This window comes from Phoca vitulina, unplaced genomic scaffold (genome assembly GCF_004348235.1).
Source record: "Phoca vitulina isolate PV1807 unplaced genomic scaffold, GSC_HSeal_1.0 scaffold35, whole genome shotgun sequence".
Taxonomy (NCBI): domain Eukaryota; kingdom Metazoa; phylum Chordata; class Mammalia; order Carnivora; family Phocidae; genus Phoca; species Phoca vitulina.
Genome location: NW_022589738.1, coordinates 11,233,351 through 11,258,481, shown reverse-complemented (window position 1 = coordinate 11,258,481; position 25,131 = coordinate 11,233,351). Strand labels below are relative to the sequence as shown.

Sequence of the window (25,131 nt, the reverse complement as noted above, 5' to 3'; positions counted from 1 at the left end):
ATAAGTTTAGCGAGGAAGGTATGCCAAAAACCAAGATAGGCTGAAAGCTAGGCTTCTTGTGCCAGTTAGGCAAGTTGTGGATGCAAAGGAAGAGTTCTTGAAGGAAATTGAGTGTTCCTCCAGAGCACTCCTCCTCCTTCCAGAAAGTGAAACTGCCTTCTTGCTGATATGGAGACAGTTTCAGTGGTTTGAATAGAAGATCAAACCAACCACAACATTCACTTAAACTGAAGCCTAACGCAGAGCAAGGCCCTGACTCTCTTCACTTCTATGAAGGCTGAGCGAGATGAGGAGGCTGCAAAAGAAAAGTTGGAAGCTAACAGAGGTTGGCTCATAAGGTGTAAGGAAAGAAGCCATCTTCGTAGCGTAAAAGTGCAAGGTGAAGCAGAAAGTCCTCATGGAGAAGCTGCAGCAAGGTATCCAGAAGACCTAGCTAAGATAATCAGTGAAGGTAGCTACGCTAAACAACAGATTTTCAGTGTAGATGAAATTGGAAAAAGATGTCATCTAGGACCTTCATAGCTAGAGAGAAGAAGTCAATGCCTGGCTTCAAAGTTTTAAAGGACAGGCTGATTTCTCTTGTTAGGGACTAAGGCCGCTGGTGACTTGAAGTTGAAGACGATGCTCATTTACCATACCAAATATCCTAGGGCAATTATTCTTAATCTACTCTGCCTCTGCTCTATAAATGGATGAGCACATTTGTTTACACATGGTTTACCGAATATGTTAAGCCCATTGATGGGACCTGCTGCTGAGAAAAAAAGATTCCTTTCAAAATATGACTGCTCATTGCCAATGCACCTGGTCACCCAAAAGCTCTGATGGAGATGGACAACAAGATCAATGTTTCTATGCCAGATAACACCACACCCATTCTGCAGCCCATGGATCAAGGAGTAATTTTGACTTTCAAGTCTTATTATTTAAGAAATACATTTTGTAAGGCTATAGTTGCCATAGATAGTGATTCCTCTGATGGATCTGGGCTAAATAAATTGAAAACCTCTGAAAAGGATTCACCATTCTAGAGGCCATGAAGAACATCTATGATTCATGGAAAGAGGTCAAAATACCAGCATGAACAGGAGTCTGGGAGAAGTTGATTCCAACCCTCATGGATGAGTTGGAGGGGTTCAAGCCTTCGTGGAGGAAGTAACTGCAGATGTGGTGGAAACAACAAGAGAACCAGCATTAGAAGTGGAGCCTGAGGATGGGACTGAATTGCTGCAATCTCTTGATGAAATTTTAATGGATGAGGAGTTGCTTCAGATGGATGAGCAAAGAAAATGGTTTCTTGAGATGGAATCTACTGCTGAAGATGCTGCGAAGATTGTTGAAATGCCAACAAAGGATTTAGAATATTTCATAAACTTAGTTGATAGAGTAGCAGGAGAGTTTGAGAGGACGGAATCCAATTTGAAAGACGTTCTGTAGATGAAATGCTATCAGACAGCATCACATGCCACAGAGAAATCATTCATGAAAGGAAGAGTCAACTGATGCAGCATTCTTCATTTTTGTCTTATTTTAAGAAATAGCCACAGCTGCCCCCACCTTCAACCGCCACCACCCTGACCAGTCAGCAGCCATCAACATTGAGGCAAGAGCCTCCATCTGCAAAGAGCTCAGACAATGGTAAGCATTTTCTAGCAACAAAGTACTTTTTAAATTAAGGCATGTACATTGTTTTCTTAGAATACTACTGCACACTTGATAGACTACAGTACAATGTAAACCTAACTTCTATATGCACCAGGAAAACAAAAAATTCATTTGACCCACTTTATTGTGATATCCGTTTTACTGTGGTGGTCTAGAACTGAACTCCCGATATCTCTGAGTTATGCCTGTATTTCCACTGAGTTTAGTGGGATGGTGATAGAGAAAAATTTGCTTTAATGATTACAATCTATGAGTCCCATCTGATCAATGTCCTCATTACCAATATATTTTCAATCCAAATGTTATGAAAACATAAAGAGTAATATTGTATTATTTTTCTTGTTAAAGTCCTATGATGTTTGAGTGAGTTTGGTTTACTATTATTCAAAAGAGATTGTGCACCACAATGTGAATATACTTAACATTACCAAACCATGCACTTAAAAACAGTTAACATGGTAAATTTTATGGTATGTGCTTTATTCCACAACTTAAAAAAGAAAACCCTGAGACCTGCACACTAAAACATGTGCATTATGTTATAAATTATACAACAGTAAGTAGATTTTTAAAAAATCTTATGAACTCAATACTTTAAATGGATAGTTTATTGAACATAAATTATACCTCAATAAAGTCAAAAAACATTAAATTCAGAAGTCATATTGAATCCTTTGCAATTGCTCACACATGTCATGTTCTCTCATGCCTCGGTGTCCTCGTACATAGTCTTTCTTCTCTTAGGATGTGCCCTGCCCCCAACCCCAACTATCCAGCTTTGCCTGGCTAACTCTTCTTCTTTTAAAATTAGTTCTAGGGGTGCCTGGGTGGCTCAGTCAGTTAAGTGTCTGCCTTCGGCTCAGGTCATGATCCCGGGGTCCTGGGATCGAGCCCCACGTCAGACTCCTTGCTCAGCGGGGAGTCTGCTTCCCCCTCTCCCTCTGCCCCTCCACCCCGCTCATGCTCGCTTACCTGCTCTCTCTCCAATAAATAAATAAAATCTTTTAAAAAATAAGATAAAATTAGTTCTAATGTCTGTTGCCTCTGGAAAACATTTTCTCAACCAAATGTGAGCTAGGTACCCTCCTAATTGTTCCCATAGCATTCTATGTTGAACCCATTCAACACATGGAGAAAGAATATCATAAAATGCTCCTGTTCCCAGTATCAAGGTCAGAGTGGTGAGTTCCCTTCAGAGTCCCAATAGCCTGGCTACTGAGAGATCTCCTAGAGTATCAGTCATGACTCTGGTAAAAAATATCTCAAGGATTTCATCCTTAGCCCCGGCTCAGAAACGTGATCCTTGTCAGCACACTAAAAGTAGATCAGGATCTGTTGACATTAAACAAGTTCACAGACATAATAAGGAAAAAACTCTCCCAGGAGCCAAAATACTGCAAATCCAGACAACCAGCAAGTTTTCTTCCTTTGCAGGCCAAAAACTGTCTTCAATTCACACTTAGGACATGGGCAAAAAGCACTTGCTCAAATAGGAAATTCTATATTGCTTTAGCAACAGAAGTGGGACCCATAAGTAGAACTCACAGGTATTAGATGTATGCTCATTAGTACCATGACAGTAGTTCAAAAATGGGATGGACTATCTCAAATATTATACGCATTCCCTGTCACTGGAACTGCTGGAAATAGTTGATTGACCCTCTGCCATGAAATGGCAGATGATGTCAACCACACTAATGTAAAAGGGACTTAAGGTCAATAAAGTTCCAAGTTTCAGACTCTATGCATTTTCCCATCTCACATCCTAGCACATAGATGTTCATGAGATGCTATATGCTAATCTATGGTACAAAATAGCATTTTGTTCCATTGATTGATATTTCTGTACTTTCTACGTCTCAGCTGCTGCAACCTTTCTAAGTTTCTTCATCTGTAAAATACCTTTCTTGAAAAATTGGGGGAAATTTAAATAAGATAATACATATCAAGCATGTAGTTTATATTAAATATTTAATAATTATTAATTCTCTTACTGCTCAGTTTATACATGAAAGACAACTGATGAGTAGAACATCCAGATATCAATTTCAAGTACTTCTCACTCTGGTTTCACAAACTCCCAAAGACCAAGAGCCCTTTGAAGTTGGGTCAGTGTTATTCATCTTTGAATATCTAATGCCAAGCTCAATGCCAAGAACTTACTGGCTCTCAATCCTGTTTGCTAAATAATTAAGTGACCCAGGAGATCTTGGTTGGGTGCCTTTCCCTAAAAGATCTGGATGGTTCTTCAACTCAAGCAGCTCATTTTTTCCACTGGGTAGTTCAACAATAACAAGAAAAACAAAAGCCAGCCAGGAGGCCTTGTGAAGAATCTGGGTAGTGAGAACAGTTATACAGTCAAAGTGGATCTATCAAGCTCAAGGGAAGTAGGGAAAAGGAAGAAATAGATTAAATTCAGGAAAGGGGGCAAAGTCATTCTCTGTAATTGTAATCACCAAACAATCACACATCTGTGAAGCATTAGTCACCTGTAAAAATACTGTGAGTCATACTATCCTTTATGACAGCATGTAAAGGGTTGCATTTTATGGAGTTGAAGCTCAACCTGACATATTTACAGTACAACCCCACATCACGTCCTCTCTGGTTATTGCAACAGTGCCTAGAGTTCAGTCTGAGATAGGAAAGACTACGTCGATGAAGTGAAAGCAGTATAAAATGTCAGAAGAGATCAAAAGAGATAATGCATCTGAAAATGTTCCCCAAACTAGATATATTATTTAAAGCTAAAGTGATATTCTTATTACCTGAGCCCATCAAGACACACAGAACTGCATGGTGCAGGTTCACACTTGTTTCACATATTTGTTCAAGAAATAATAATAATGATGAAGAGCTAATTTGATGGATGACACTGATAAGTGATTTTCCTTAATTATAAGCCATTACAGCTCCATACAAAAGTTAAATACAAAATTTTTTAAAGATGATGTCTATTTTCTAGCATATATACTTGATATGAAAAGAACTATAATAGAAGTCATTGCAATTCGTATTTAGATGTATCTAATAAAGAAATATAGAGGCTTTCATTGTTACTCATGTGATAGGACTTAAAATTAGGCAGGCTGTCAGTATATCAGTTCTAGTATGGAAATCAAAGACACATCAATCAATCAAGAAGCAAATTATGGAGCATTTATAAAGGCTCCTTCATCCTGGGGTCTCTGGGAAGTTTAAAGAACTATAGGCTATAGAATTAACTTTCAAGTAGTTTATATTAAGAGTTCAGAATAATACTGTATTGCTTTCACTTTATTAATGTTGTCTTTCCGATCTCAAACTGAAAATAACAGTGCACATAAGTGCCAAATTGTACTATCGGGAAAGACTGGAAGAATTCAAAGTATTTTGTCTAGGAAGGTGAAACACCCATTCTCACCATTCAACAAATTCAAATTGTTTAGGATTAGGTTGCACTAACTGTTCCAGTTAAGAAAGACTGCGGTCTAGCGGTTCAAAGTATGGTACTTCAGCCAGATTGCATAGGTCTGATTCCCAATTAGCTTGTTATCTATGTGTCCTTGGCCTTATTATTTAAACTCTTGATGCCTCAGGTTCTTCACCTGTAAAATGAAGATGACATTACATACCTCTTTGAGTTATAATGAGTTAGTATTTGTGAAGAATTTACAAGAGCACCTGCTCCATAAGTATCACATATGTGTTTTTCACATGAGAGGGAAAAAAGCATTAGACTCTGATTGTCTTTTTTAAAAATTTTTTAAAAAGATTTTATTTACCCATTTCAGACAGAGAGAGTGAGAGAGCATGAGCGGGGTTAGGGGCAGAGGGAGAGGGAGAGGGAGAAGCAAACTCCCCGCTGAGTGGGGAGCCCAACTTAGGGCTCGATCCCATGACCCTGAGATCACGAGCCAAGCCAAAGGCAGGTGCCCAACCAACTGAGCCACCCAGGCACCCCAAGACTCCGATTATCTAAATAAGAAGTTCAATTATTCCAACCAAGTAACAAAGTTATAAGACAAATATAGTCAAACTGACAAATCACAGAGCTGAAGAGAATTTACTTCAATAGCGGAATAGAATTGTTCAACTTGTTACAACTAATTACCTACATAGATGATAAAGTACAAAAAGTGATTATGGCACAGTGGAGAATATTCAGACACTGGAGTGAGAAGGCTCGGGTTTCAAATCCTATCTCTATCACTTATTATCTAGGTAAGCTTGCACAAGTTACTTCTCTGTGTTTTAGTTTATTAAAATAAGAAAAAGTACAGATCCTATATTGTAGGGTTGTTGTATATATTAAGTGAGTTAATATTTTTAAAGTACTTAGAACAATGCTTGGCATTTTTACTGTTATTATTTTTTAAATTATAGGTTCTATGGCCAGATACCTACTAGGGTAGTATAAAGATTAGAAATTAGATTAGCAAGTATAAATAAAATTAAAATGTCGTAGATAATATTTACATTATATCTACCTATCAAATTGCTAAGCTAAACCACAAAGTGTCATGGAATTATTGGAGTGATAACCACCATTAATATTTGTGGGACCTTAAAGATACCAGAGTGACTCTCCTGGTTTAGTCCAAGTTTGGTTCCTTTTCTGCTCCATAATCATGATGGATCCTTTTAAAAACATAAACAAAAGCATGCTGCTTCCCTGGTTAAATCCATTCAGTGACTCCCCATCTCTCACTCCCCAAACCCAGCCCACACCAAATGGCAAATTAAATATTCTTTACCATCATATATAGTAATCTCTCTGAGAATTATTTTAATTTTCTCTATCTTGCTCTACTTCCAGTGTTGTTTTTCTGCCCTTAATCTGACTCTGCAAATCAGTCTTTCTGAGCCCCAGACCTGTTTACTCTCCCTAGAATCCTCCTCCTCTGAAGTTCTAGACTAGGTTAGGTCTCTGTTAACATAGAACACCTTGTACTTCTCTTTTCTTAACATTTATTATATTTGCAGTCAATAGTTTAGCATCTTTCTTCTTACTAGTACATAAAATATGTGAGGATAGGAACTGTTTTAAGTTTTACTTAGTTAACAATACAGTGAAATATTGGTTTCGGGAGAATTTGTTTTGTTCAATGTTGAATTCCCAGTAGCTAACATCATTCCAGGCATATCAGAGGGAATCAATAAATATTTATTGAAGTATGGAAGGGAAGTAGAAAAACAACCTATTAAGGCACTAGCCACATTTTTCCTTACCTAACCCTATCTCCTAGTTGATCCTACATCCTCAACACATATTTCACCATTATCACTGAACTTGGAAAACCAGATCTTTTTTGTTGTACCTATGACCCAAACTCTCTGCTCCTTATCATCTGTACCAATGGACAAAAACCACAAAGCCCTGGCTTTTGGTCTAACTAACTGTGTAAGATAATGGACAGATCCCTTCCTCCCCTGGTCCTCAGAGTCCTCATCTATACCATGAGGGAATATGATTGGATGATATTTACACTCTAGCATTCAGAAATTCTGTCAAACATTCACCTCTGCAGCACCCCATTTTGTGACAATTTGCCCCAGTAAACAATGGTGTGCCAAAGCCAGCTTTTATGGGCTCACTGGAGTCAACTGTGGACTTCCCTTCTCAACCTTGAGTTCAGTGATACCATATTAGTAGCTTGAAATCAGCCAGAGTAGGATTACATATACCACGGTAATCTACAAAAGCTATAAATGGAGTTTCTGGGAGGAGCTGGTTGTTAAACATTTACCAGGACACCACTGACTATAAACTCCAGCAGCTACCATGGAACAGTAACCAGCTCTAGATTAAAAATTAGCATTAGTGCTATATGGAGCAAGAAGTATTGATGTGGATAGTCTATAATTGGACATGGAACACTAAAAAGAGGGGAAAAAACAGGTTTTGGGTGGTGTATTTTAGTTTAAGATTATCTCAAGGCAGACTCTGAGACAGGGCTTTGAGTGAAATTGGGAGATGATCCAGGGGAACACTAGTGGTGAGTCGGAGAAGGGAAGAAAACCAGTGCAAGGTACATTAATGAGCTGCTTTCAGCTATGGGCAACTGAGGCTCAGTTCCACTGGAGATATATAGGAGACTGTGTAGAACATGCCTCAGAATTGTTTCAACTAAAAGTGAGGGAGCTGAGGTATTTACCCACAAACTCCTACTTATCATTGATTGAGCTGCTTCTATGGGCTTTACGTCATAGATTTTTTTTTTTTTTTTTTTGGCTATCACTATATTCCAAAGCACACATCTATAGCCAGGAAAAGTTCCCAGAGAATCACACACGCTTACAATAAGAAACCTTTGGCCCATAGAGGAATAGTAAGTATCGAGGTGCTGTGGGTGAAGCATCAACAGTATCTGCTAAGGAAGGATAATAATATGACAAAGAAATTAATGGCACTGACTCAGCATTGGAGAAGATATTTGACCAGGGATATTCAGCCTCAGATTGCCCTTTTCCAACAAAAAACCAAGATGTATCATCGTATCTCTGTACCATCCCACTAGAGTGGAGACTGACGTCATTCTCCAGTAACCCACTGCAGGTTATTTTGAAGGGCAGTGAGCTTCACTACATTCAAACATTAACAAATCTGCATAAGAGAATGTTAAGAAAAGCGTAGCTAGAACAATAAAATTTACAGTTGGAAAAACTCTGGAATTCAAGTTTGAACTCTAAGCAATTACAGTTAGAAAGAATGAGAATCCTCTAAAACTGAGATAAAATCCTTTATATGCAGAAATGAACAGCCTGTGGGGTGGGGGGATGGTGTGTTCAGAGCACAGGATTAATAGATGACTTAGAACCCAGATGACTAAAAGAGAAGAAAATTCTAAGATGAACCAAAGAGACATTTCTCTTTTATTTTGTTTGTTACACCCATTTCTTGTACAGTATAATTGGATGCTAATACTAGAACCATGCTCAAATTATATCTAATTTGTTATATCTAAATTTTTCTCAAACTATGTAGTGCATACTATTTTGTTTATCCCACATGTGTTTATGTTTTTCAACTTAATCCTTCAATTATTATTATAAAATCTTAAAGGAATTCCTTCAAGTATTAACAAAACCTTTGGATCCAACCAACAACTGAGGTCTGGATTCTGGTGTCCAAAGGAGAAGAGATGAATAGCACTGTTATAAAATAGTTCTTGAACAAGGCCTGTCCTGTTATTAACCCACAATTGAGAGAAAAACCAAGAATGGATGTGGGGCAGATAATAGTGAACTGGATAATCTAAACATTGATCTACTTTCATTCAAAAAGAAGTTAAATACATAAGTTCTATGGCAGCATTTCTCAAAATGTGGTTCAAAAACCCCTAGAGATCCCCAAGACCCTTTCGGTAAGTCCATGAGGTCAAAACTATTTTCATAATACCAAGATTTTATCTGCCTTTTTTACCCTCACTTTCTCATGAGTGTACAGTGGAATTTTCCAGAGGCTATATGACCTGCAATGATGCCATCATTCTGACAGCTAATGGAACATGTGTTTTTGTGTTATGTTTAAAGTTTTCTCAGCTTTAATTTCTAATCTGGTAAATATTGATGGATAGAACCCACATAAACAAAAGCTCTTTGAGGTCCTCAATCATGTTTAACAGGTCCAAGGCCAAACTGTTTGAGAATCACCGTTCTTTGAGGTCCTCAATCATGTTTAACAGGTCCAAGGCCAAACTGTTTGAGAATCACCGTTCTATGGTATTTTTCAGCAGGAGTATTGATGTAAGGCATCTACTACAAATAAAGATTAGATAACTTTAGGAAACATTGGGAATATATTGAACTCAAAACATTTCAGAGATAGAAGGGCCTTTAGTTGTTACCTAATCATCATTTCAGTAGGTGAGGAAAGTGGCATTCGGAGATATTTGTGCTCCAACATACATAGGTAGGTAATGAAAGGGCAGGATTAAAACACAGGACGTTTAAATGCTTAGCAGTTTTTTGTTTTGTTTTGTTTTGAATCTTACAAAGTCCTGTCACAGACTGTCTATTTCATCTTTTAACCTTCAGGTGGAACCATACATATGTGCTCGGGACATGAGAATGAATCAGAAAAAACGTTCTAAATCAACTGACACATTCTGAATCAGAAAGGTGTCCAAAGGAGAAGAGATGAATAGCACTGTTATAAAATAGTTCTTGAACAAGGCTTTAATGAATAATCATTTAATGAAATTATTATCTCTCAAGTTCCCTCTCCTATCATTTAGTCAAGAAGCTGAGTCAATTCATTTCAAAGCAACACAGGGAGGTATCCCATTAAAGTAACTGCAAAGAAACTGATCTTGTCACTCATCCCAAGGTCATCTTATCAGATTCCTCTTCTTACTCCTGCAGAAGACACTTCCTAAATTCCCCAAATGTCTTCCTAACATTTCTGCTAAACTGCAAAGATAGCTTCATTGACAAAACAATGGCAGCATATGACTCATATCCCAATAACGGATATAATATTGCTTTATGAACAAGAATGGATGACACAAGGTAATGATTATTATAATATGTTCTGTTTGGCTCAAAACTGGTCCCAGATCCATTTCTGAGGCATTCTCGGGGTTTTTGTGAGACATTATGAGGTAGTGATTAAAAGTACTCATTCCTCCATCAAAGAAAGGTAGGTTCATTCCCTGTCTCTACCACTTATGGGCCATGTGACCTTTGGCAAGGAACCTAAGCCTATAAGCCTCCAATTTCTCAAATGTATAAAATGGAGGTGATAACAGAACTTTTTTCACCAAGTTGTAAGGATTAAAGAAGATAAATGCAATGTGAGGCACATAGAAGACAGTGAATGATATTTAGTTACCTTTGGATATTCCTCTTATCACCACCCTAAGTATTAGAATGAATGCATCACCACAACGCCAGACTTCAGAGACTGGTGTGGTAAAGAAGGAAGGTGCTGAGAAATTCTCAAAGATGATGGGTGCGATATTTTTTTTTTTTTAATATTTTATTATTTATTTGACAGAGAGAGACACAGCGAGAGAGGGAACACAAGCAGGGGGAGTGGGAGAGGGAGAAGCGGGCTTCCCGCGGAGCAGGGAGCCTGATGCAGGGCTCGATCCCAGGACCCCGGGACCATGACCTGAGCCGAAGGCAGACGCTTAACGACTGAGCCACCCAGGCGCCCCTCTATGGGTGCGATATTGAGAAGGGGCGCAAAACACAAGAACTCCTCAGTCTTGGGATAGCATAAGAAGCACCAGTCCTGGGATTAGAGAAAATGGGTTTGAAACTCATGCCTATCAGAAAAATTGGAGTTGAGAAGGGCAGGGATTTGGGTCTGTATTAGAACTGGAGTTGGGGGCGCCTGGGTGGCTCAGTTGTTAAGCGGCTGCCTTCGGCTCAGGTCATGATCCCAGGGTCCTGGGATCGAGTCCCACATCAGGCTCCCTGCTCCGCGGGAAGCCTGCTTCTCCCTCTCCCACTCCCCCTGCTTGTGTTCCTGCTCTCGCTGGCTCTGTCAAATAAATAAATAAAATCTTTAAAAAAAAAAAAAAAAAAGAACTGGAGTTGGGAAAAACTGAGATACAACCTACAGATATTTTCAGGCTTTTTTTTTTTTCTTGTAAGACCCATCCTTCCCAAAGTGCTCCATTCTCTACCCAAATGCCTATCATGCTTCCAGTTTCTGTTTATAAAGCCTAAGGTAAGCAAATAGATGAGGTATTAGTTGATTAGGAGGGACTTGGCCCTGTGGCATTTGTATTTCACACCAGGCTCAGGAGGACAAACAGCTTTCATGCCCAAAGGACTGTCTTTCTAAACGGGAAATGTCAGGCTAAATATCACATCATAACACTTTCTGTAATATCTTGAGCAAGTTGTAAAAGCCATTTGGTATTACTTACTGAGAAATAGGATATGTAATGACTAACTTTGCCTGAAAAAATAACTGCATGTATATTCAAAGACAATAAACTCAGTGCCTTACTTTTTAGCAAGGATACTGTGCCATATTTCAGACCCCAAGGACTGACAACACTTAATTCAGATGAAGATCAATTTACAACTGAACCTTCCTAGAGGAAGCCAGGCAATGACTATAGTGTGCTGTTTCAGTGAAGGGATACCTTCATTCTCTCTGCCACTGATCATATATGTGACCTTGGGCAAGATACTTAGCTTCCTAATTCTGTTCCCTCGTCTATAAATTAAGCATCATGATAGTACCTGCCCTCACAGGTTTGTCCTGAACGTTACATCAGATAATACATGTTGGCCTTTAGTACAGTGACTGACATGTACCAACAGATACAAATTATTTTTATTATCAGGTCAAAGAACAGATTCTAAGAAGACAACCTTAACCAACTGGTCAAAATTAAGCTGTCCATGACGTCAGGAAAAACACTGGTTCTATGTATCAATAATAGACAACTAACAAAGTAAGAGAAATTGCTTAGATTTTACAAATATAACACCAATTACACTCATATAGGTAAAAGATTTAACACTCTAATTTCCATATTCTGTTTATTTTAACCCAACAACTATATTTGGATGTCTATTATGTGCCCAGTGTTAGCACATGAGAACACAGAAGAAGACACTGTCCTTGCCCTCAAGAAGCTCATAAGTTACTAGATCAGATAACTATGCAAACAAATAATTACAATGTATTATGTATATCCAGTGACAAATATATATGATACAGACTTAGCACAGAGAACAGAGGAAACAATATGGTGAAGATGAGTTATTTATAAAGTCTTCACAGCTCAGAAACTTACATATACACTACGGAACTAGAGAGTTCAGAAACAGAACCCCATCCCCCCCACACACGCACACGCACGCATGCATGCACACTCAACTGATTTTCAACAAATGTGTCAAATTAATTCAGTGGGAAATGGATAGTCCTCGACAATTGGTGCTTGAAGAATTGGATACCCATACGGAAAAAAAATAATCTCAAATGTTGCATTATACTATATATAAAAATTAACTGGAAATGAGTAGTAGTCTTAAAAACGAGTGCTAAAATTATAACACTTCTAGAAAAACACATAAAAGAAAATCTTTGTGACTTTGGGTTAGGCAAACAGTTCTTAGGGCACAAAAAGCATGAACCACAAAAGAAAAAAACATTGATAAAATATACCTCATCAAAATTTAAAATCTGTAGTGGTAAGAAGATACTCTTAAGAAAATGAAAAAGCAAGCCACACTGGAAGAAAATTACTTACAAAACATTTAGCTGATAAGGGATTTTTTTTCTTTTTTCTTTTATTTATTTATTTGACAGAAAGAGACACAGCAAGAGAGGGAACACAAGCAGGGGGAATGGGAGAAGGAGAAGCAGGCTTCCCGTGGAGCAGGGAGCCCGATGCGGGGCTTGATCCCAGGACCCTGGGATCATGACCTAAGCGGAAGGCAGACACTTAATGACTGAGCCACCCAGGCGCCCCACTGATAAGGGATTTGTATCCAAAACATGTCTTTAAAAAAATCTTACAACTCAATAATAAGAAAACAATCAACTAACTTTTAAAAATGGGCAAAAGGTTTGAATAAATGCTTTACCAAAGCTACATGTATGGCCAATAAGCACAAGGCAACATGTTTAACACCATTATTCATTATGGAAAAACAAATTAAAACCATAACGTAAGGCCACCACACACCTACAGGAATGGTTAAAATTAAAAAGACTGACCATCCCATATGCTAGCAATCAAATTTTCACACTTTGCTGCTAGGAATTAAAAATGGTATAGCCACTTTGGAAAACAATTGGGCTGTTTCTTTTAATGCTAAACCTCACAGTACCATAAGGCACAGAACCCCACCAGGAGGTATTTATCTAAGAGAAATGAAAGTATATGTCCATGGAAATACCTGTATTCCAATGATCATAACAGCTTTATGCATAATAGCCCCAAACTGGAAACAACCCAAATGTCCATCTACCAGTGAATGGATAAACACAATGTAATAGATCTATATGACAGAATACTACTCAGCAATGAAAAGGAACAAACCACTTATGCAAGTAACAACATGGATGAATCTCAAAAGCATATGAAGTGAAAGAAGCCAGACACAAACGATCACATACAATGTGATTCCATGTATATAAAATTCTAGAAAAGGCAAAACTATGATGAAAGAAAGCAAATCAGCAGTTACCAGGGGCTGGGGTGAAGAGGATTGACTGCAAACTGGCAGGAGGGGCCTTTCTGAAGTAATGGCCATGTTCTATCTCTTGTTCGCGGTGATTAAATAACTGCATACATTTGTTGAAACTCATCTAACTGTACAATTTAAATTTTATTGTATGTAAAGTATACTTCAGTGAAGCTGCTTTTTTAAAACAATCATTTATGGGTTCCATCTGAAGAAACTATTCAATTGTCTAATTTTCTTAAAAATGCAAATTTTAGGGTACTGAACCTTTACGATGTACAATTCTTCAAAAAGCAGTATTTAAGCTTCTCATAAAGCTGGTTATGAATAAGATCAGTGTAAATAGCCTTCAACATAGTCCTAAAATAAAAACCCATTGTTAAAAACAAGGGATTTATGAGCACTACTTCACTGTAATTTACAAAGTGAACCATTCTCTAGGTAAAAGAAATTCTCCAATTCAAATATAATAAAAATAGATGTACCTTAAGATAAAATTACATATCTAAATGAGAAAAATCTTAATTTAAGAAAACCTGATATATGAAAATTTGGACCTGCTCATTAAGTGATTATTTGCTTCATATAAAGTTTCACACTCAATTTATTTTAACAGTAGACCTCTCTATTCCATTTAAAATGACCTAAGAACAGATTTTTAGGAAGGTGCCCCAAACTGTACTGAGTATAAACAAGAATCAGCAACTCTGAGCACTCCAGCTACAATTACATAATAATAATATATAATTATATAAAATTATATAATAATAATGGGGAAAAGTAATCATAAATTTACTTACTTGAAATCTAAGCCCCTCCTGATTAGTCAGGAAATTACTGGCTAAAGATGAGGTTCAACTAAGATGATATGAGCAATTCCCCTGTACTTAAAAAATTCAAGGCCAGGATCTCTTAATCCTAACAAGGACAGTAACAAGTAAAAGATGTTAGCCTAATCATACTTTCCAGGATAAAGAAATACAGATGGTGGTAGAAGGTAATTCCAGTCATCCACCTCACTAATTTTGCAAATGCAGTAAATAGTTTGAATCCTTGTCTCTTGACTGCTAAAATCTGTTACATAAATTAAAAAAGAGGTCTGGAGAATTTAGGTATTTTTAAACAAATTTATTAACCAATTTATACTATTCCTCCAAGTTCCCTGGAAAGAGACCAATGTGTAATCAACAGTTTCTAAATAATCTATGCTATGGTGCCAAATGAATAGAAATGTTGTGCCAAATGATGTCAACAAAAAATATTACTCAATAAGTTATTTTTTTTAAAGACTTTATTTATTTGAGAGAGAAAGAGAGCATGAGCAGGGGGAGCAGCAGAGGAAGGGGGAGAAGCAGGCTCCCCACTGAGCAGGGAACCCGACGTGGGACTTGATCCCAGGACTCTGGGATCATGACCTGAGCCAAAGGCAGACGCTTAACCGACTGAGCCATCCAGGCACCCTACTCAATAAGTTATAATCTCATTTATTATTTTAAAAGTTTTCATTATATTCTTTGATTTTTTATAACCATCCTGTGAGGTATATAAGAAAAAACTGTACCCCAATTTCAGATAGGGAAAGACTCATTTGCCCTGGATCTCATATTGCATTTGTTATAAAGGGATTCCATGTTCTTTATACTATGCCATAAAATATTTCCAGCTATTGCTAAGACTTTGTTTCAGTGACCTCTAAGACTTTCAGTATCACTGAATAAAGGTTTATTTGTTACAGTTTTGATAAATCTCTTTTTCTCATATGGCACAATGACCTGAAACTTGGAAACCTGAAGTTATATCCTCACACTTAACTAGTGACATGGACTTGATCAATTCCAGTGAGCTTCATAGTGATACTGACCAAGAGGGCTTTGCACATAATGTGGCTGTAACGTCCATCTGTGTGCATGTAGTGGGGCTTCGGAAGGGAGAGGATAACTATCAGAAACGTAACACAACATGAAACACACTACATGGAATCAGCTTTGCAAATTGTGAAACATCTGCTAAGGTTCAATTTATTCCCCCATGGTCTGAGAATTACAAACTCTTAATCACAACAGAAATTCAAAGCAAAGATAAACTATAATGCAATCTCATGGAGAGGTCCACAATTACCATGACAAAACAACTAAACAACAAAAAAGCTCCCTTCTTGTTCTTGTTTATTTATTCTTAAGATTTTGCTTTTGACTCTAAAACTGTTAAGTTTCCTTGAGGAGAACATCTTGTCTTCATTTGTGGGATCTCATTAAATTTCCAACCCTGGCTCAATCTGCCTTCTTTATATCCACATTCAGGACAACTGGAGAGAATCACACAGCCCTACGGACTGGTACTAAGACAAACTCATCGTCTACAAATCAGCGAGGCCCCAGAATCACCTGTGAACTGTTCTCCTCTGCTCTGGTCAGTTCCTGGGGCCAGTGCCTTCAGTGACTTTTCCAGTGCTGCTCTCAGGCTCACAACTCAGGCCCTGATGTCCTGCCTCTCAGAAGACAGCTTTTCCTCTCAATGTCCTTCCCTTCCTTTAACTTCTCCAGGTCCACTCTCAGCCGCACCTCCTCACTAGGATCAAATGTCCTTCCTCCTTTTTAAATCTAGTCTCTTCATCTCTTTGTCCTTGATCTCATCTCTCCTTCACAGCATTGTTCCAGCAAACATGCTCTTCTTAACTTCAATCTCTCCAGTTTTACCTATTCCTAAACCTTAGCCTATAAACAAGTCTAAAACACTCATACATGGCCATCAATCTACTGTCCTGTTTGTCTCTTTTCACATTTACTAAATTTATTGAAATGCTTGTCTACATCTTCTGTGTCCAACCCACCTTCTAGTCACTTCTCAAATTGCTGTAATCTGACTTTTACCCCACTGCTCTCCTGCAACTGCTATAATAAATCCCAACTGTCAAATACAAAAGGACTAGGTCAGTCTTTATATTCTTGCACCTGTTTACTGCATTTGAAGTTGTACTTAATTCCTCTTTCTTAAGACTTCCTGCTCTCTTGACATTTGTGCCTCTATAATACTCTCCAGTCTCCACTGTGGGTGGTATCAGTTGATTCTTTCTGCCTAGTACATCTTCCTTCATTCTTCTGATAACAAAACTTCCCTTTCTTTGTGGTTATGGTGGGGCTGGCAATCATAGCACCTGGCCACACAGACTGGTACAGGGATGAGCATGTGACTTATACTTAGCCAATCAGAGCCTTCCTCCAAGATTATTTTGTATTTGGGGTTATCAAGGAAAAGCTCTTTTCTTCCTTGGAGCTAAAAGAATATGAGCCTGGAGCTGCCTGAGACCATGGCTCTAGCCTCAAAGGCTCACCCAGCCTGACAAAAAAAAAAAAAAAAAAGGCCAATATATAGAGTCTGAGAGGAAAAAAAAAAGAAAAACATGTTCAAATTCCTGGTTTCAGTCACACTCAAAGCCAGCTCTGACCCTGACTCTTCTGATATGATTATTTGATCCTTTAAATTCTCCTCTTTGGCGTAAGCCAATTCTTATTTGTTCTTCAGCTCCTCATCCATCCTCTATTCCAACTTTCTATCCTCTTCTCATTCTATTCATTTCACTCTACATATGCTCCTTTGGATGATTTCAACTGGGCTCTGGCTTTCAAACTTTTCACTGCGTGCTGATGACTCCCAAGTCTTTATCACCACACCAGATCTCTCCCTGGTCTTTCACATTCAAGTATCAACTTGATGCTAAAAAAAAACCCTCACCTTGATTACTTACTACAGAATGACTATCAACCAGTTTTCCTGAGGTCAGTCTCAAGACAGGTTTACCCTTGTGGCATAATTATTAATAACAATCTTTCACATTTTCAACAGTGTCCTGATTCGAATGATAAAGTACATGATCATCCTACCTCAAACTCAATGTTTTCTAAACTGAACCCATCATTATTCCTCCTATATCTCAGACAAACTAGAAGCCTAGAGTCATCCTTGACTCTTCCTCCTGAATCTGGCCTCCATGTTACAACCATCTCCAGTCTATGAACATTTCTCGAATTCACCATCTCCTCTCCTTTCCTACTGCCAAGGCCCTGGCCTCTTACCACTTCTAAAACACAGCAATAATCTCCTAACTTCCAGTGTTGTCCTCCTCATATCCATCACCCACATAGCCATCAGGGTGTTAAATTTTCAGCCCAAATTCTTTACCTATCTATCCATGCCCTTGGCCATGACTTTGAAGTTCCCTCCACTAAAGGTAGAGTATACTTCCTTGCCTCTTCACTTTGGGCTTACCCATGTGGGTTGCTTTAACCAACTGAATGTTTAAAAATATAATTCAAGGGTGGGGGGGATGGGATAACAGGGGATGGGATAACTGGGTAATGGACATTAAGGAGGGCACTTGATGGAATGAGGACTTGGTGTTATATGTAACTGATGAATCACTAAACTCTACCTCCGAAACAAAAAATACACTATATGTTAATTAACTGAATTTTAAATTTAAAAAGAGACAGCCAAATTAAGACTAATTTATTTGAAAATTAACTCAAGCAGGGGTTTGACGTACTATGTGATTGAAGTTGGGCTCTTGAGCTTCTGACTTGCCACTAAAAGAACATCCCTGGGGCACCTGGGTGGCTCGGTTGGTTAAACGACTGCCTTCAGCTCAGGTCATGATCCTGGAATCCCAGAGTCGAGTCCAGCATCGGGCTCCCTGATCAGCAGGGCATCTGCTTCTCCCTCTGACCTTCTCCCCTCTCATGCTCTCTTTCTCATTCTATCAAATAAATAAATAAAATCTTTTTAAAAATTTAAAAATAAATAAATAAATAAATAAAAGAACATTCCTTGGCTAGCCCATAGGCCCAAGAAAGAAGAGAGTTGGGGCAGCAAAAAGTAGACCCAATGTGCAACTTGGAGCCAAGTTCAGACAAGTCCAGCCTAGAACAATTAATCCCAACCAAAGGCAGAAGAATGAGGGAGAATAAATATGGTCGTTTTCAGCCATTGAGTTTTGGAGAGATTTGTTATGAAAAATTAGCTGACTGACACAATGTCCCCTCCCTATCTTAGATCATAGTACTGAATTAATCCAAAGTAGAAATCTAAAGTCATCCTTGATTCTTACACCTCACTCAGACCGTCACATTCCAACAGTCCTTAGGTCTTACGAATCTATGGGTTTTTTTGGGTTTTGTTTTTTAAATATTATTTATTTATTTATTTATTTGAGAGAGAGAGTGTGTGTGAGCCCAGAGGGGAAGAGAAAGGGGGAGGAGCAGAGGGAGAGGGAGAAGCAGATTCCCCGCTGAGGAGGGAGCCCAACACGGGGCTAGATCCCAGGACCCCGGAATCATGACCTGAGCCAAAGGCAGACACTTAACCAACTGAGCCACCCAGGCGCCCCACGAATTTATGTTTTAAATGTTTCTTGAATCCAGAGTCCATCTCTATTCCTGCTGACACTTCCTTGGTTCAAACTTTTACCTCTCTGATTCTAAACTACTGCAATAAATTGACCTGGTTTCCTTGTGTCTAGTCCTGTCCTCTTTAAGTACGTGATTCACATAGCCAACAAAAGATCTTCCTATAAGGAACTTTGACGATTTCTGCCCATTTTAACTCTTCTCCCATCTTCTAAAAACCCTTTAATGAGTCTCCCTCACCTATAGAACAAAGTCAAACTTCCTTAACATATTAAACAAGACATTCATTGTCTGGCCCGTACTCATACTCATCACTCCCCACTACCATCTTGCAATATACATTACAGCAATATTGCTTATAGTTTCCTAATACTTTTCCAGAAAGTATTCCCTGCCCCTTTACCTATCCCTGATTATGTGTTTCTCCTCTGTGCTTCCCACAATATACTGGACGTATTCATTTGTCCTTACCCACACCATAATGACCTATTGATCTCTCTCTCCCACTGGCTTTTTGAGGGAAGACTATCTTACTCATGTTTTAATTGAGAACTTGCTCTAGGGCACAGCTTGACACATAAAAGGTACTCAACAAATATTTAATGAGTAAATGAAGGAATGAGTGAATACTGTGGTAAAATACGTAAAACATATTTACATAAAATACATAAAACATGTTTATTAAAACACTCCTCTAATATTCTCTCCTCTTAACCTCAAATTATATAATTTCTTTCTTGCTATTAATACTTATGATTAAAAAATTACCATTGAAATAAATCCATTTATTCACCTAGGCTCTTTAAGTAGATTTGATACCAGTGATATGAAGGCAAGATAGTAAAATGATCAACCTAGTTGCCCCATTCAGAAACTTGGGATCCCACTTAGATTTCACACTTTCCTTTACCAATCAATTACTAAGTCCTGTGTGGTGGTTAATTTTAAGTGTTAATTTGACTGTGGGCCACAGGGTGTCCAGATATGTGGTTAAGTATTATTCTGGGTGAATCTGTGACAGGGTTTCTGAATGAGATTAACATTTGGATTGGTAGGCTAAATAAAGCAAATTGTCCTTCCCAATGTGAATGGGCCATATCCAATCCCTTGAAGGCCTAAACAGAATAAAAGACTGGGTAAGAAAGAAGTCTCTCTCTGCCTGACAGTCTTCAAGCTAGAACATAAGGGTTCTTCTGCCTTTGGACGTGGACTGGAATCTACACCATCTGCTGTTCTGGTTCTCAAGTCTTTGGACTGAGAATGGAACTTCAGGGTACCACTGGCTCTTCAGGGTCTGGACTTCTCAGGCCCCACAGTCACATGAGCCAGTTCCTTGTAATAAATCAAACACACACACATATATAGTAAAATGTATATTTTGTATATATGTGTATATATATACATTTACATAGATGCACATATAGACATATACATATTTATAAAATACATATGTCTATGTCTCCTATTTGTTCTGTCTCTCTAGAGAACCCTGACTAACATATCTGTAAATCCTATCCCCTAAAGAGCTTTAAAATCTCTCTTTCTCTTTATTTGCAAAAGTTCCAAGGCTGGGAGTTTGCATTTATTTTCACATCTAAGCAGTTATTTAGTAAGAAAAGAACTGGGTCTCTTAGATGCCATTTTTCTTTGGTGTATATTGATGTACCAAACTTTAAAACTTCTGGTTACTCACAATGATTTTTTTTACTTTATGGATTCATAACTTGTTTTTTTCCTTTGAAAACTTTTCTACCCTCCCAGATCAGGTCAATTTCTACCTATTCCAATTTCTTCCATGGTTATTGTTTTGCTCAGGCTCTTTCCCAAGCTCTACTCAGCTTTGGTAATTCTTATAAACATATAATTAGTATTACATGTTGGAATACATAATATCCATCATGTATACCACTGATTAAACAATTCACAAACTTCAATACACCTGAAAATTACCACACAAAACCAAGGTATGTTTCCAAATATTTTTACACTCTCATACTCTTTCCCTTGTCAGAAAAAGTAGTTATTTTAGTCAAAAGTCAATATTCAGTACATGCTAAATTATTAACTTCTGCAATAAAACTATTCTTAAGTAAGCTATTCTTTATGACAACCAAATGAATACACATCACACACTAATATGGTAATTTCAATTCCTATTAGAGCCACCAAAATAGCAACCCACTGGTCTGAATTTCTTATAGGAAAGCATTACATACCTCCTGGTTACAAACAGATTTCTAAATATAAATTCTGACAACTGAAAGCATATACCAAAGCTTCAGAAAGGTAAAAGTAAATGAAGATCTACTCTGATTTACATGGTTTTCTGAAATGTAGTAATTCAAATATGTTATCAAATGATATTTGAAAGTCTTCCTACCTAAAACAGCTCCTCTGAAAATATTTTGGGCAAATAATTATTCCTTAAAATAAACAGAACACAGTAATATCTTTTAAAATTACATTTGTCAGGTTTTCTCTAAGTAAGAAATAGAGTAGAGTATGTGCTAATAGAAAGTCACACCAGCATATAACTTATCCAAGAGCAGGAGGATGACCAAAGCCGTAAATGGTGTATCTTCAAGTAGAGAGAAGGATGCAAGGCAAGAGAAAGATACCTGTAACTCAATCTACTGAGAGACGTGTTCTAATTTTTTTTGAAGTTCCAACCTCATTAAAATGGCATTCCTCGAGGACTTAAAATGGGCATTGAGTGAAGACTTCCAGAAAATTCAAAAAAGGTTGGGATCATTAATAATCAATAGCCCAAAATAGTAATAAAAATCACTGCTCATATTTTTTTTTTTACAACAGATATTCTTTTCTAATGATCTGTACCTAAGAGCAGTCATAAAATTGATTTCCATGCTCTAATCATTCAAACTACCATTGATACAGCAGGATGGATCCAGGGTGGAATTAGAAATCTGCCACAGTTCACATGTAATTAGGATATTAAATGGCAAAGAATAAATATAAACCAAACACTATATTTTTGTTTTCTTTCCATTTTTTATTCAAGTATAATTAACATACAGGGTAATGATAATTTCAGGTATACAAAAGAATGATTCAACAACTCTATACATTTCTCAGTGCTCATCAAGGTAAGTGTACTCTTGCTCCTTCCCATCTTGCAAGGTGGTGGGTGAGAAAGTTGAGAAGTCAGATGCTAAGGAGAAGAAACCTGAAGCCAAGAAGGCTGACACTGGTGGCAAGGTTAAAAAGGGCAACCTCAAGGCTAAAATGCCAAAGAAGTGGAAGCCCCCCTGCAGGCGAAACCCTGTCCCAGTCAGAGGAATTGGCAGATTTTCCCCATCAGCCATGTATTCCAGAAAGGCTATGTACAAGAGGAAGTATTCAGCAGCTAAATCCAGGATTGAAAAGAAAAAGAAGGTTCTTGCTACTGTCACAAAACCAGTTGGTGCTGACAAGAATTGTCGTACCCAAGTGGTTAAACTTCGCAAAAGCCTGGGTTTTATCCTACTCAAGATGTGCCTTGAAAGATGTTGAGCGACAGTAAAAAAACAAAACAACAACAAAAAAACCCAAAAAAAACAAAACGCGTGGTTAGCATGTGAGGAAACTGGAAATGGCATCACTCCTGGCACCATTCTGACCATTCTCACTGGGCACCACAGAGGCAAGAGGGCAGTCTTCCTGAAGCAGCTGAGCAGTGGTTTGCTACTTGTGACCAGACCTCTGGCCCTCAATCGAGTTCCTCTGTGTGGAACACAACACAAATTTGTCATTGCCACCTCCACCAAAATTATATCAGGGGTGTGAAAATCCCCAAACTTCTCACTGATGCTTCTCACTTCAAGAAGATGATGTGGGCACCTGGGTGGCTCAGTCGTTAAGCGTCTGCCTTCGGCTCAGGTCATGATCCCAGGGTCCTGGGATCAAGCCCCGCATCGGGCTCCCTGCTCTGCGGGAAGCCTGCTTCTCCCTCTCCCCCTCCCCCTGCTTGTGTTCCCTCTCTCGCTGTGTCTCTCTGTCAAATAAATAAATAAAATCTTTAAAAAAAAAAAAAAAGATGATGATGTATAAACCCAGACACCAGGAAAGTGAGATCTTTGACAGAGAGAAAGAGAAATAAGAGATTACGGAGCAGTGCAAGGTTAATCAGAAATCTGTGGACTCACAAATCCTACCAAAAATCAAAGCTGTTCCTCAGCTCCAGGGCTAGCTTGCTCTGTGTTTTCTCTCACAAATGGAGTTTACCCTCACAAATTGGTGCTCTAAATTTCTTACAAAGAACCTAATTAAATAATTGATCCATTGTTTAAAAAAAAGGTAAGTATCTTAATCCCCTTCACCTATTTTACACCTATCCCCCACCCCCTGCAACCACCAGTTTGTTCTCTGTATTTATGAGTCTGGGGTTTGTTTATTCATCTCTCTTGTATTCTTTGTTCATTTGTTTTGTTCCTTTAATTCCACGTGAGTGAAATCATTCCTTTTTAATGTTGTACTCAGCACTGCTCCAGGTTCAATTATAAGGGCAAAATGTGTACTCTGCATTCCTTGTTTTTTCTTCTCTTTGTTCTTAAGGTACTATTTCTTCCCTAGTGCCCAACAACCTTCCTTCACCGTGGTGATCAATTTTTATTTTGACCCTTTCATATTCTACCCCCTAATCACAATCAAAATGCACCTATTCTGTCCAGGCCTTGCAAGGTCTGACAAATTAAGATTATTAAGGCTGCAATGTTAATGGCATAAGTAACTCTTTCCAGATTGATCAATGAGGAATGCTTTGGGCAGCAAGTAACAGCAATATCAGCAATGACAAAATCAACAACAACAATAAAAAACTACAGTGATACGAACTACTTAAGGTAGAGCAGCATCAAGTTGGTTTGGTGGCTCACCCATGTCACCAAATATCTAGGCTCTTTCTACTGTTATGTTTGACCATACTTAGTATATGGAATTTGGTCCATTGGCTGGTTGCTTCATGACTGCAAGATAGCTTTCCCAGTTCCAAGCATCACAATAAAAAGAAAACATTTGAATGTGGGATGTGATAGAAATGAAACCAAAACAGACTTTCTCCTCATGTACCTTGTTCCTTTTATCAGAAGATACGGACTTTTCATGAGCCCCAGAAAAATTTCCCTTATATTTCATTGACAAGGGAGAATAGGAAAGTGAGTCTCAGGCTTTTTCAGACTCAGGCTTTTTAAGTGGAGGAGGGCCAGAGAAGAAAGGAATTGGCAATGGTTTCTAGGAAGCAAACTAAATGTGGCTGCCATACCAGATGATATGCTTGAGACTAAACAGAGATCTGAAGGGTTTACATATCAAAAAGGAGCAGCAACAACTAAATTGAGTCCGTGGTGGTTTGCAAATCTTTCTTTCCTACCCAACTGTGGATTTGGGGTGGATAGAGCCTGTCTTATTCATGTTATTTCTGCCTCGGAAATTTAATAAATAGTCATGGAACAAATGAAGACAAAACACGAAAATCTCCCTGAATGAATTCCACAGGAATTCACTTCATGCTTCACAACTCCACCACACTCAGCCCTCACAGGACATTTTAATCTGAAAAAAAGTATCAAGATTCCTGTATGAATTCGAGAAGGGGACAGGTATTTCATAAAGTATTGCCAGGCTGAGAAGCGATTAATCTGGGGAATCAACATTTAGTCAAAATGATATATTAAACTAATGCAGAGAATGGATTTCAGTGATGCTTTTGGACTCTAAAATTCCACAAGAATAACTAATATTTGTAGTAAACAAGAGCAGCTCATGTTATACTTCTTGTTCTTATTTTTTTTAATTTATTTATTTGAGAGAGAGAGAGAAAATGAAAGTGGGGAGAGGGGCAGAGAGAGAGGGAGAAGGAGAGAATCTCAAGCAGACTCCCCACTGAGCATGGAGCCCAAGATCATGAGCTGAGCCGAAACCA

The 25,131-nt window shown here is 38.1% G+C and overlaps 1 protein-coding gene and 1 pseudogene across 3 annotated transcripts in view; one reads left to right on the top strand and one right to left on the bottom strand.

Annotated features, from left to right (window-relative positions):
• SYTL5 (synaptotagmin like 5) overlaps positions 1-25,131 on the bottom strand; it is a 243,601-nt gene that overhangs the window by 168,781 nt on the left and 49,689 nt on the right. The window lies entirely within an intron of this gene.
• On the top strand, positions 398-23,456 carry LOC116646014 (annotated as a pseudogene).